This window comes from Giraffa tippelskirchi, chromosome 10 (genome assembly GCF_054371585.1).
Source record: "Giraffa tippelskirchi isolate mGirTip1 chromosome 10, T2T-mGirTip1v1.2.pri, whole genome shotgun sequence".
NCBI classification, from domain to species: domain Eukaryota; kingdom Metazoa; phylum Chordata; class Mammalia; order Artiodactyla; family Giraffidae; genus Giraffa; species Giraffa tippelskirchi.
Genome location: NC_137284.1, coordinates 126,145,755 through 126,159,205, shown reverse-complemented (window position 1 = coordinate 126,159,205; position 13,451 = coordinate 126,145,755). Strand labels below are relative to the sequence as shown.

The window sequence follows — 13,451 nt, the reverse complement described above, 5'->3', positions numbered from 1 at the left end:
TCTTTCTGAGTCAGTAGCATTCTCTTTATTTAAAAATTAGGTTTTATGAAAAACAGATTTGGAGGAAGGAAGGAATTGACTTGGCAAGATCTCTCAGCTGTTAAATGACCAATGACACACTCAGGGTTTGCATTTTGGTTTCTTTAACATCAAAACTCATGCTCTTTTCACTGTATCATAGAGAAGCCCACTTTGCACTAACAGATGCCTCATGATACAAATGTTGGTATTAACTTAGCAGAGAAAATGAGGAGGAAGAGTCCTGTCTGCGCAGGCTGAGCTGGGGCCACGGTTGCCCCTGGTTGGAGTGTAAGTATTTCAGATTGTGGGAAAAAAAATGTACTGACTAACCGCTTGAAGTAGAGGCAATATTACCAGTATGAAATAAAAGTGTTAACCCAAAACATGTTTCAGTGTTCACACAGCTTTCTCTGCCATGGAAATGGTTCCTCCATTAGGTTATTCCTGGGTACACAGGCTGGACACTTGTGTTTGGAGAAACAGACACATGTGCTCGGAGTCTTTGTGATGGCTGTTCCCTTCCCTTGGATTGCTTTTCCCTCCAGTGTCTATATGGCTCACTTACTGCCTCCAGGTCTCTGCTCTTGGCATCTTATTAGCCAGATCTTCTTGACCCACCCTACAGAAAATAATACCCTCCAACTCCTACACATTGGCACACCTTAAGCCCACTTGCTCCTTTATTTTAGCCACAGCTCTTAATACCAAGTGACAAACCATGCCTTCTCCTGGGTATTTGTCCATTTCCTGCCTCCCTTTTGGAATGTAAGCCCCAGCAGGGTAATAGATGTGTTTACTCTCTGATGGTCTCCAAGCCCCTGAGGCACTGCTCCCATGGGCACATCAACAACCCTACTCTGAAGGGAGCATAAATGACTCTCTCCATCTCCCTATCCAGCAGAGGAGAGACCTCATCTAGAAACAGAGACGTCGCTTTGATCCCAGCGTGCTGCTCAGGACAAAGTCCCCTGTGTTTGAGCAAAACAAGAAGACTCCATGAAGGGACCCTTATACCCACTTGGTTTGGAGACTTCCCTAAAAGATGCAGGATTCTAAATGTGTCTGTCACCTTCTTCACCTCAGATAGAGGGGACCTGTGGGCTGACAGAGGCAGGAAGCAGAGTTTTCTGACCAAGGTGCTGGGGAGCACCTGGTTAACAGAGCTTGGATTCTATAATGGTACACAATGGCTTATGATAGACAAGCTTTATAGAATCATAGCAATAATAGCCTTTATTTAATTTTGGTATTTCTATAGTTTTGTACTTTGCCTTTGGGCACAGTGCAACTTTAATAAATAAACACACACCTTCTAATGAGGGAATGAAATTATAGAATCTCTACCAACTACAGAACAACAGCCGATCATGACTGCCTGCTGCCTAAATGAGAAGCAGGTAATTTGGGTCACAGTATTGAGAAGTTGGGGACCCCAGTGTCATGCAAAGTGGAGGAGAAGGTAGAGGAAGGCATGGGGAAGGGGGCTCAGAGAACCCTAAAGCAACCACTGAAAATGGGGCATTGCCAAGAAAGCTCTATTTCCTTTCTGTTGTAAGTTTACAATGAAGTTATTTAACTATTTGCTACCTATTATGATTTGCATGGAGATAACCAAACTGTTACTTTTTTCCCTTAGAATTTACTCATTATCAGAATTCTTCCTCTTTATGGATGCATTCATCTCCATTGATTTTTCTAAAATATATCTTGCCTAGAATGTTACATACCTGACTGAGAATTACATTGGTCTGCCATAACGTCTGTTGTTGTTACTCACATCTTAGACAGAAGGAAACTGAGGTACTGAATAGTGAAGAAACTTCCCCAAACACATTTTGGTAAAAGCATCAATGACAGGATTTGTTTTTAATTTTCTGCTGAATATGGTTAATATTATAATTTTTTGTAAGTAACTGATAACACAACATATTTCAAGCTTTGAAATAAAACTATTTAGCATAAAAGAAAAAAAGCCAGGGCATACTTTGGGGTCGTCAGAAAGTTAGTGAAAGGAGATGTTCATCAGCCTGTGCCTTCTTCCATCATGGCATATGCCACTTGGTGTCATGGTTTACTCACTGTTTAGTCTCCCCTTCCTAGAGTCTCCAGGGCAGGCATTGGCTACTTTGTCTCTGACTTTGTGACCCCTGTCCAAATATTTGCAGAAAAGATGGGAGACTAAATAATTTGAAAGCCAATGATGATGAGATTTGCTTCATACTTTTTTGCTAAAATATTCCAACAGCCTACTACCCATCAAACGATGATCTTCTATGTATCCTTCCTTCAAAACAGAGGGCAGCTCTTGCATGACCAGAAGTTGTCAGATGGGAGAATCACGGTTTATAAAATGAGTTTCCATGCTAGTTTGGCTCGTTCAGTGTGAGAAGCAGTTCAGTTCAGTTGAGTCGCTCAGTCGGGTCTGACTCTTTGCAACCCCATGAATTGCAGCACGCCAGGCCCCTCTGTCCATCACCAACTCCCGGAGTCTACCCAAACCCAAGTCCATCGGGTCGGTGATGCCATCCAACCATCTCATCCTCTGTCGTCCCCTTCTTCTCCCGCCCCCAATCCTACCCAGCATTAGGGTCTTTTCCAATGAGTCAACCCCTCACATGAGATGGCCAAAGTATTGGAGTTTCAGCTTCAACATCAGACCTTCCAATGAACACCCAGGATTGATCTCTTTTAGGATGGATTGATTGGATCTCCTTGCAGTCCAAGGGACTCTCAAGAGTCTTCTCCAACACCACAGCTCAAAAGCATCAATTCTTCGGCACTCAGCTTTCTTCACCGTCCAGCTCTCACATCCATACATGACCACTGGAAAAACTATAGCCTTGACTAGACGAACTTTTGTTGGCAAAGTAATGTCTCTGCTTTTAAATATGCTATCTAGGTTGGTCATAACCTTCCTTCCAAGGAGTAAGCGTCTTTTAATTTCATGGCTGCAATCACCATCAGCAGTGATTCTGGAGCCCAAAAAAATAAAGTCTGAAACTGTTTCCACTGTTTCCCCATCTATTTCCCATGAAGTGATGGGACCAGATGCCATGATCTTAGTTTTCTGAACGTTGAGCTTTAAGCCAACTTTTCCACTCTCCTCTTTCACCTTCATCAAGAGGCTCTTTACTTCTTCTTCACTTTCTGCCATAAGGGTGGTGTCATCCGCATATCTGAGGTTATTGATATTTCTCCCGGCAATCTTGATTCCAGCTTGTGTTTCTTCCAGACCAGCGTTTCTCATGATGTACTCTGCCTATAAGTTAAATAAGCAGGGTGACAATATACAGCCTTGACGTACTCCTTTTCCTATTTGGAACCAGTCTGTTGTTCCATGTCCAGTTCTAACTGTTGCTTCCTGACCTGCATACAGGTTTCTCAAGAGACAGGTCAGATGGTCTGGTATTCCCGTCTCTTTCAGAATTTTCCACAGTTTATTGTGATCCACACAGTCAAAGGCTTTGGCATAGTCAATAAAGCAGAAATAGATGTTTTTCTGGAACTCTCTTGCTTTTTTGATGATCCAGCAGTATTGGCAATTTGATCTCTGGTTCCTCTGCCTTTTCTAAAACCAGCTTGAACATCTGGAAGTTCACGGTTCACGTATTGCTGAAGCCTGGCTTGGAGAATTTTGAGCATTACTTTACTAGCGTGTGAGATGAGTGCAATTGTGTGGTAGTTTGAGCATTCTTTGGCATTGCCTTTCTTTGGGATTGCAATGAAAACTGACCTTTTCCAGTCCTGTGGCCACTGTTGAGTTTTCCAAATTTGCTGGCATATTGAGTGCAGCACTTTCACAGCATCACCTTTGAGGATTTGAAATAGCTCAACTGGAATTCCATCACCTCCACTAGCTTTGTTCGTAGTGATGCTTTCTAAGGCCCACTTGACTTCACATTCCAGGATGTCTGGCTCTAGGTGAGTGATCACACTATCGTGATTATCTGTATCGTGAAGATCTTTTTTGTACAGTTCTTCTGTGTATTCTTGCCACCTCTTCTTAATATCTTCTGCTTCTGTTAGGTCCATACCATTTCTGTCCTTTATCGCGCCTATCTTTGCATGAAATGTTCCCTTGGTATCTCTAATTTTCTTGAAGAGATCTCTAGTCTTTCCCAATCTGTTGTTTTCCTCTATTTCTTTGCACTGATCGCTGAGGAAGGCTTTCTTATCTCTCCTTGCTATTCTTTGGAACTCTGCATTCAGATGGGAATATCTTTCCTTTTCTCCTTTGCTTTTCACTTCTCTTCTCTTCCCAGCTATCTGTAAGGTCTCCTCAGACAGCCATTTTGCTTTTTTGCATTTCTTTTCCATGGAGATTTTCTTGATCCCTGTCTCCTGTACAATGTCACGAACCTCTGTCCATAGTTCATCAGGCACTCTGTCTATCAGGTCTAGTCCATTAAATCTATTTGTCACCTCCACTGTATACTCATAAGGGTTTTGATCTAAATCATACCTGAATGGCCTAGTGGTTTTCCTTGCTTTCTTCAATTTAAATCTGAATTTGGCAATAAGCAGTTCATGATCTGAGCCACAGTCTGCTCCTGGTCTTGTTTTTGCTGACTGTATAGAGCTTCTCCATCTTTGGCTGCAAAGAATATAATCAATCTGATTTCGGTGTTGACCATCTGGTATTGTCCACGTGTGAGAAGCAGAGGCACACCAAATTGCTTCAAATCAGAGGGAGTCTATTATGAGTATAATATTAAGTATTCTATTAGTATAAGTATAATAAGTATTCATGAGGGTCTCTTGAGAATCTGCCAAACAATTGGATCTCAGGGAACCAGCTTTGAGAAGCCATTGGGATCCCATGTCATGCTCCCAGGGGCTTTTTTCACAGCATCTCGGCTTCTCTCCATGGATCTGCCTCTTCCCCTCCCTCTACAAACTGGAGGACTCGAATTATTCACAGTTCTCTATACTTTTGGCTTCTTACAGTCATCTTGACCATCCTCTTTTTATTTTTTAATCTAACAGTTTAGGAGCTTCCCAGGTGATGCTAGTGATGAAGAACCTGTCTGCCAATTCAGGAGACACAAGAGACAAGGGTTTGATCCCTGGGTCAGGAAGATCCCCTGGAGGAGGAAATGCCAAGCCCCTCAAGTGTATTCTTGCCTGGAGAATCCCATGGACAGAAGAGCCTGGCAGGCTACAGTCCATAGAGTTGCAAAGAGTCAGACATGGCTGAAGCGACTGAGCATGCATGCTAACATTTTACGGGGTTGGGTTTTTTTAATTTTTATTTTATATTGGAGTATATTGACTTACAATGTTTTGTTAGTTCCAGGTGAACAGCAAAGTGATTCAGTTATACATATGCATGTATCTATTCTTTTGCAGATTCTTTTTGTAAATGCAGCTTCAGTGTTCATGACTACAGCTCTCTCAGTCCCTAATTTCCCATTTCAAAGAGAAGTATAATTGGCTCTGATCATTTATTTGGGCCACAACACATGCATCTTCTAAGATAGATAGAGTTAATTGTGGGCTAGAAAACTGTGGCGGCTTCCTCTAGAAAGTGAACCCAGCTTAAGGTCTCAGAAGGGGCATAAAGTTTAGACACAGAACGTTGCAAAATTTTGTAATTCTGCTCAACCCATTCAGGTCATTCAGCAGCCCAAGAATAGCTACACAGATTAATCTGCAGAAGATATAAATAATATGGAAAATTTGTAAAATATCTAGACAGTTTTGAGAGTCTGATTGTATCGGTTGATTAATAGTTGAGTATACAAATATAAAAGATAGTTTGAAATACTCCTAAAAACGAAACCTCAGTTTTCAAAAAATCATGAAAAGTTTTGAAAATTAACTTGGATTCTTTAAACTGAAGTACAAGTGGCATTCTCATTTAATGATAAATGTTCACTATTGTTAAAATTATTTTCACTGAGAATAAGATTTTGGGAATCAATAAGTCACAGCTGCTAGATTAGAAGAAATTCATCTTTAAAAGGTTTAAATAAAAAACTAAATTATAACAGTATACCTTCACAGAGTAGATGAGAATACACTTCACTAAATTATGAGGTATGCCTAACAGAAAGAAAACATGTTACTCCCATGTTATAATTCAGGACAAAGAAGCATACTTTTTTTCCATCTTTGTGTGTCTGTTGTCAAGCTCAGAACCTGACACATATTTGTGCCAAAAATGTTTGGGGAGTTAAAAATAAATGAAATTGGCCTTAATATTTTGGGAAATGGAGCAGAATGTAAACTACTTTGGGAAGTGAAAAGATTCTAGTTCCAATTACTTAAAAATTAAACCAGCTAAATGCCTGGCTTGAGTGAAGCAATCACCAGATAAATCATAGTTAGCCTATAATCTGTCTAACTTCAGAAGTGACAGTCATGGTTTGGGACAGGGAAAGACATTTCAGGCAGTTTGTCCATCCATAGCTGAGGGCACTCTGGGAGATTCTAGATGATTTCATTTGAGGAAGTTGGTGTGTGTATATGTGTCCTCTTCTTCCCCCTTAAAAACAGCTTCCCTACTCAACCCTCCCAGTTTGGGGACCGTGAGTTCCTTCAGGGGAACAACTGTATCTCTCTGCTTTTCCATCTTCTAGACAGTGCCTAGTACTTGTTTGCTGAATGAATAGATTTTTCCGTACATGGACAAAATTAAAAATCACCTAGGAGGATGGAATAGGGTCCCAGTGTGTTGATGTACTTGTGAGAGCTACAATTATAGGAATGGTTGCTAACCTTCCCAAGGTCATTCCACATAAAGATCATCTGACGTGCTCTGCTTTTCTGGTCCCAGTCATTTTCTTTTTCATTGCTTTCATCACTCTGAACATATGATTTGCATTTATCTACTCCTATTTTGGAGAAGGCAATAGCAACCCACTCCAGTATTCTTGCTTAGAGAATCCCAGGGATGGAGGAGCCTGGTGGGCTGCCATCTATGGGGTTGCACAGAGTTGGACACGACTGAAGTGACTTAGCAGCAGCAGCAGCACTCCTATTTCACAAAGCACATGAATTTGCACATAGTAGGCTCTCAACAATTATTTAGTACAAGAAGAATGGACTCTGATGGAGCAAAAGAACAATGTGCTCAAAGGAAAACCTGGATATTGAAATCCCTGAAAGAGAATGCCATAGGACAAAGAGCAAACAGAGAGGGGTTACTTATTCTTTTTGTTTTTTCATTCTCAGGGCACTCTACCCACCCTTTATTTATTTATTTATTTATTGTTGCAATATATTTGCTTTACAATGTTGTAAAGCAACAGGGACAAAATTGGGCCATTTGTAGAGATGTGGATGGACCTAGATTCTGTCATACAGAGTGAAGTAAGTCAGAAAGAGAAAAGCAAATATTATATATTAATGCATATATGTGGAATCTAGAAAAAATGGTGCAGATGAAACTATTTCCAGGGAAGGAATAATAGATACAGTGATAGAGGTTACTTATTCTTTAGAGGGAAGGAGATCGGTCAGGAAGACCAGAATAGAATGTACTCCATATTAAACTCTCCATGTGGTAGGCAAAATGATGCCTGCCCAAAGATGTCTGTGTCCTAATCTCTGGAACCTGTGAATATGTTGTGTTATATGGAAAAGAGCAAGTAAGTTTGCAGATGAAATTAAGGTATTGTTAATCTGCTGACTGTAACAGAGGGACATTATCCTGGATTATTGGATGGAGCCAATCAATAGGGTCCTTTAAGCAGAAGAGGGAGGTGCAAGAGTCAGAGTTAAAGGAGATGTGATGACAGAAACAGGTCAAAGTGATAGGATGTAAGAAAGACTGGCTTTGAGGATGGGAGAAAGGGCCATGAGCCAAGGAATGTGGAGTCCTAGAAAGTGGAAAAGACTAGAAAACAGACTCTCTACAAGGAGAGAAGGCAGAATAAAGAATGAAACTGTGCCAACACCTAGATTTTAATCCAGTAATTTAAGATAAATTCATATTGTGTCTACTGCTATGTTTGTGGTAATTTGTTACAGCAGCAACCAGAAAACTAATACATACCATGGGAGTCTATCAGGAAATGGCACGTGTGTACCTACAAGTCTACCAACTCTCTTAGGTGGAACTCCCATCAGACCCTATCAGGTGAAGCTTTTCCCATCTGTTTGTTTCCACAAGCAAAGCTAAGCTCCTCAACCACATATATTTACAAGTTGGGGAGCTTAGCCTAGATGACAAAGGAGAACGGTAGGGAAGAAATAGATGGAGATTCTCTGCTTTCTCGTATCATGATGATGCGAGATGATACAAGGATGACTGACATACTTCCTAACACTTTAGGGAAAATATTCAATATATGTGCCTGGAGATAGTAGTTTTAAGGTCTGTAAGACCCAGATAATCTTAACATCGTAAAGCCTACTTAGAATTTCAAATCATTTAAAGTGCTTGGATATAATTTTCAACTTCTGAAAATCTTACTGAAACAGTAACATTTTACACTCCTGTTTGTGTTGGGTTTTTTTTTTCTTCTGCTGCCCCTCTGAAAATCATTATGTGTTCTCCATGAAAATGATAATCAGCCTTCTTTAAAACATCTGCACAAAAACAAACTTATGGTTCCCAAGGAGGGAAGGAGGGATGGAAGAGGGATAAATTGAGAGATTGAGATTGACATGAACACACTGCTATATATAAAACATAACTAATAAGGACCTACTATATAGCAGAGGAAACTCGACTCAATACTCTGTAATGGCCTATATGGGAAAAGAATCTTGAAAAAGAGTAAATATATGTATAACTGATTCACTTTGCTATACAGCAGAAACTAACACAACATCGTAAATCAACTCTACTCTAATATAAATGAATTTAAAAAATAAACCATCTATACAGTGTCTCCACATGACTATACCCCAACAAACCAGCTATGAGAGGTGTGAAATGAGCAACCTTGGGCTCTGTACATAGGAATCAAGCTTTGAGTAGAAGCTTACCAAGGAATACAGATCAAAACTAAGGTGACAAGGGAAATGGGCCTAAAATAGAGACTAAAGCTGAAACTCCAAGCCTCAAATACCTAAAATAAAAAGATAATATTTACACATCTGAATAAAAATCACACATAGCATGAGAAATTCCACTCAGAAAAGACACATCATTGAACCTTTGTGTGCCTGGAAGCAGAGGCAGCGCAAAGGGGATTTATACATGCTCTGTACCCCCTTGCTTATCCTATTTTTATTCTTTTCTGTAGGGATGCTTTCTTTCATGCACATAAAAGCTTTCAGACACCTATAACTTTTATGCAAAGGCAACAAAATTCTAGAAGGAAAATACTGATACTTAATACTATGTATATCCACAGTTTTGAAACTAAATTATTAGGTCTATCAGTGCATCCTCTTGTTTCATACCAATGCCAGATTTGCTGGGGAGAAGAAATTTAATGTAAATTGAGACTAAACATAGGTAAGGATATCAAATATTTTTAGCTCTCATACCCTTGGGTCAGGGAATTAACTCTCAGATAACACTGCATAGATGGCTTGGTTATGATTGTAATGTACAATAGAAACAAGAGTTCCATAGTTTTATTTTTCATTGATTTGTCTCATAAAATAGAAAAAAATTACTTAGAGACAACAGCACTAGACTGTACTCTGAGAGATCTGAAGGAAGCAGATCTGCCTTTTACTTTTTGAAAACTCTTTCTGGGTGTCAGTGAGAAAAATAGGAAGGAATATGAACCATATCTTTATTCTGGAGCTTTGGGTTTCATCCAGTGGATTTACATATCAGTTTTACCTGGCGCTTCATGTTCTGTCCTCATTAATAGCTTGCATGAGCTCCAAGCTTTACATTTGAACAATCTTATCCCTAAACCTCATATATAATAAATTCATCAACTCATCTTTTTCCTGATCATTTCATTTTGCAGCAACTGGAATACAGTAACACAATTGTCACTTGCTAATTTCTTACTGGGCTCAAACCATGTTTAACAGCATTTTGACATCTGGAAGTGTAAAAATCAAGTCACAATTTTTTTTTTCTGGCTGCTTTGTGTATTTTTACTCTACATGGTTAAAAAAAAAAGTGGGAGAAGGTCCAGGATTTGTCCTGTCAAATGATCCAGGTGGACAGAAAATCACAGCAGTGGCTATAAAACACCTTGTTCCTTCCACATGACAAAGAATGTAAAACAGAAATGGAAAGGAAGGATGCTGAAAAGAAAGTGAGTGAATTGTAGGGCATTCAGAACTGCTAAGAATGGGTAAACATATTACCCTTCTCCTTGGTATAACATACTGTTCTGGGTGAATTGCACCTAATTTTTTTCTTAGTATGCCATTTGAAGGACAAACTCATTCTTCACAGAAATTGCTTCAGGGCCTGAGGGCTCATGTAACTTGTTTAATCATGATTGTTATTTGATAACATTACCTGGTAATCACTCTATCCAAAGTTGGGTGATGAGCTAGCAGCCATGTTAAGCAGGGATGTGTAAAGACACAACTTGATAAAAACCAACAAGCCAACTGCTCTGCCTTCCTAACAATACAGTCCCTGAACTTCAGAGTGGCTGGTTTTGTTTCCACTCTCACTGCTGTGCAGTCACAAGGAAAAATGAAAACAGTGGACAGCTTTTGAAGCCAACTCACAATTTATCCAGAAGTAACCCTCGATGAGGGCTTTAGCTTGATTTGGGGGATGAAGGCTTCCCAGCCCTTGAAAATAGACCATCCATCTAAAGTGTGCACAAACCACTACTTACCCTTGAGGAGAGAGAAAACAGAATGGCTGTTGGGGCCCACAGGAAGGTGACAGGGTTGTTCCGATGGTGGGGTGAGGTCAAAGGCTGGAGGGCAGCCCGGACTGCAGACAGGGAGGGCCCAGTGGTGTGCAGCCAGCTCCAAGCCCTTAGATCCAAACTCCTCCTTGAGGACTTCCCAAGTTCAGTGTAGCTCTTCTGATGCCAATAATGACCACGGCCACAGAAGTAGCCTGACTGTGTGGTCCCAAGTTTCTCAGGCCTCTAGAGCAGAAGTGGGGTCTATAGAACCCATTCAAGCACTAATTCAATGCCAACCCATGCCTCTGTTTCTCTGAATGACACCTTTCTCTTCTCCAACCACTGCCTCCCACCCCTCCACCTCAATGCCAATTCCTTCTGGTCTTTTCCTGTCATGGGTGTACTTGTGTATGCACTGGAAATTTGTTTCAAAGCCCCTCACCAGGCTGCTCCAGATTATACCTCTGTGTATCTCCTTTAATCCTTCAACAGCTTTCCATAATCCTCAGGGAAATTTGGGGAGTGTTCCTTGCAGCCATTTACCCACCCTCAACTGGGCTTCCCCAACTTATGAGCATAACTGTAGCCTCAGGACCTGTGGGTGCCAGTGGGGCTGGGAGCCCAGGTGCAAGAGTACGCACACACACACACACACACACACACACACACACACACACACACACACACACACACACACAGTCTGTCTCCTGCCTCCTTCAGCCAACAATAAAAGCTGCCATTGAGTCAATCCCAGACAAAGCTTGAGCCACTAGTCCCACAACCAATTAAGACCCAACCAAGTTGTCTGTCCTACAGGCATCCTGTCATGATGGGATGCTTCCTGCCTCGCCAGCTCGTCTCCCATCAGACAGGTGTCTCCAAAATGTTAAATTCCTCCCTAACACCTTAGTCACCTTTTATTTTTTTGGCCATGCCAGCATGGCTTGTGGGATCTTAGTTCTCTGACCAGGGATCAAACCTAAGCCCTTGGCAATGAGAGCAAGGAGTCCTAACCACTGGATCACCAGGTGATTCCTGTCACTTTATTATTAAAGTACATACTTTAAATGATTACCTTTTAACACTCGTCCAAGCCATGATATGTATTTCTCAATTTGCTTGGGATGAACTTCAAATTTCTGGCTGTCTTGAAGAATTAGCTTTTCTGTTTTTTTAGTTGAAGAATTGTTGATTACAGTATTATATTGATTGGTTTCAACTGCACAACATAGTGATTCAGTATTTTTTTTTAAATAAATTTATTTATTTTAGCTGGGGGCTAATTACTTTACAATATTGTAGTAGTTTTTGCCATACATTGACATGAATCAGCCATGGGTTTACATGCGTTCCCCTTCCTGGACCCCCCTCCCACCTCCCTCCCCATCCCATCCCTCTGGGTCATCCCATTGCCCCAGCCCTGAGCATTTGTCTCATGCATCGAACATGGAATGGTGTTCTGTTTCACATATGATAATATACATGTTTCAATGCTATTCTCCCAGAACGTCCCATCCTCACCTTCTCCCTCAGAGTCCATAAGACTGTTCTATGCATTTGTGTCTCTCATTCTGGCTCGCATATAGGATTATCATTGCCATTTTTCAAATTCCATATATATGCATTAGTATACTGTTTTGGTGTTTTTCTTTCTGGCTTACTTCACTCTGTATAACGGGCTCCAATTTCATCCATCTCAATAGAACCAATTCAAATGTATTTTTTTTAATGGCTGAGTAATATTCCCTTGTGTATATGTACCACAGCTTATAGATTATACTCCGTTTTTGATTACTGCAAAATGTTGGCTATATTTCCCCGTGCTATACAATATATGTTTGTGGCTTATTTATTTTATACATAGTAATTGGTACCTCTTAATCTTCTACCCTTATCTTGTACTTACCCCCACTTCCCTCTCACACTGATAACCACTAGTTTGCTCTCTATATCTGTGAATCTGTTTCTGTTCTCTTATATTCATTAATTTCTTTTTTTTTTAGATTCCACATATAAGTAATAACATACAGGATTTGCCTTTCTTTCTCTGACATTTCACTAAACATAATACCCTCAAGATCAATCCATGTTGTAAATGACAGGATTTTATTCTTTTTTATGACTGAATAGTACTTTAGTGTGTGTGTGTGTGTGTGACATCTTCTTTATCCATTTATCTGTCGATGGACACTTAGGTTGCTTTCACGTCTTGGAAACTGTAAATAGTACTGTTATGAACATAAAGACGCATGTACTTTTTCAGATTAATGTTTTTGTTTTCTTCAGATACATACCCAGGAGTGGAATTGGTGAAGTATATGGTAGTTCTATTTTTAGTTTCTTGTGGAACCTGCATGCTGTTTTCCATAGTGGTTGTACCAATTTACATTCCCACCAACAGTGTACTAGGGTTCCCTTCCCTCCACATCCTCACCAACTTTTGTTATTTGTAGACTTTTTGATGGTAGCCATTTTGACAGGTGTGAACTGATAACTCATCATGGTTTTGATTTGTGTTTGACTGATGATGAATGATATTGAAATTTATTCATGTACCTGTTGGCCATCTGTATATCATCTTTGGGAAAAAAAATGTATAGTCAGGTCTTCTGCCCATTTTTTTAATCTGGTTGGGTTCTTTCTAATATTATGTTGTATGAAGTGTGTATCAGTTCAGTTCAGTCACTCAGTCAT

At 40.2% G+C, this 13,451-nt stretch overlaps 1 protein-coding gene across 1 annotated transcript in view; it reads left to right on the top strand.

The window, feature by feature from the left end:
• The window catches only part of POU6F2 (POU class 6 homeobox 2), a 496,249-nt gene that overhangs the window by 289,566 nt on the left and 193,232 nt on the right, over nucleotides 1–13,451 (top strand). The window lies entirely within an intron of this gene.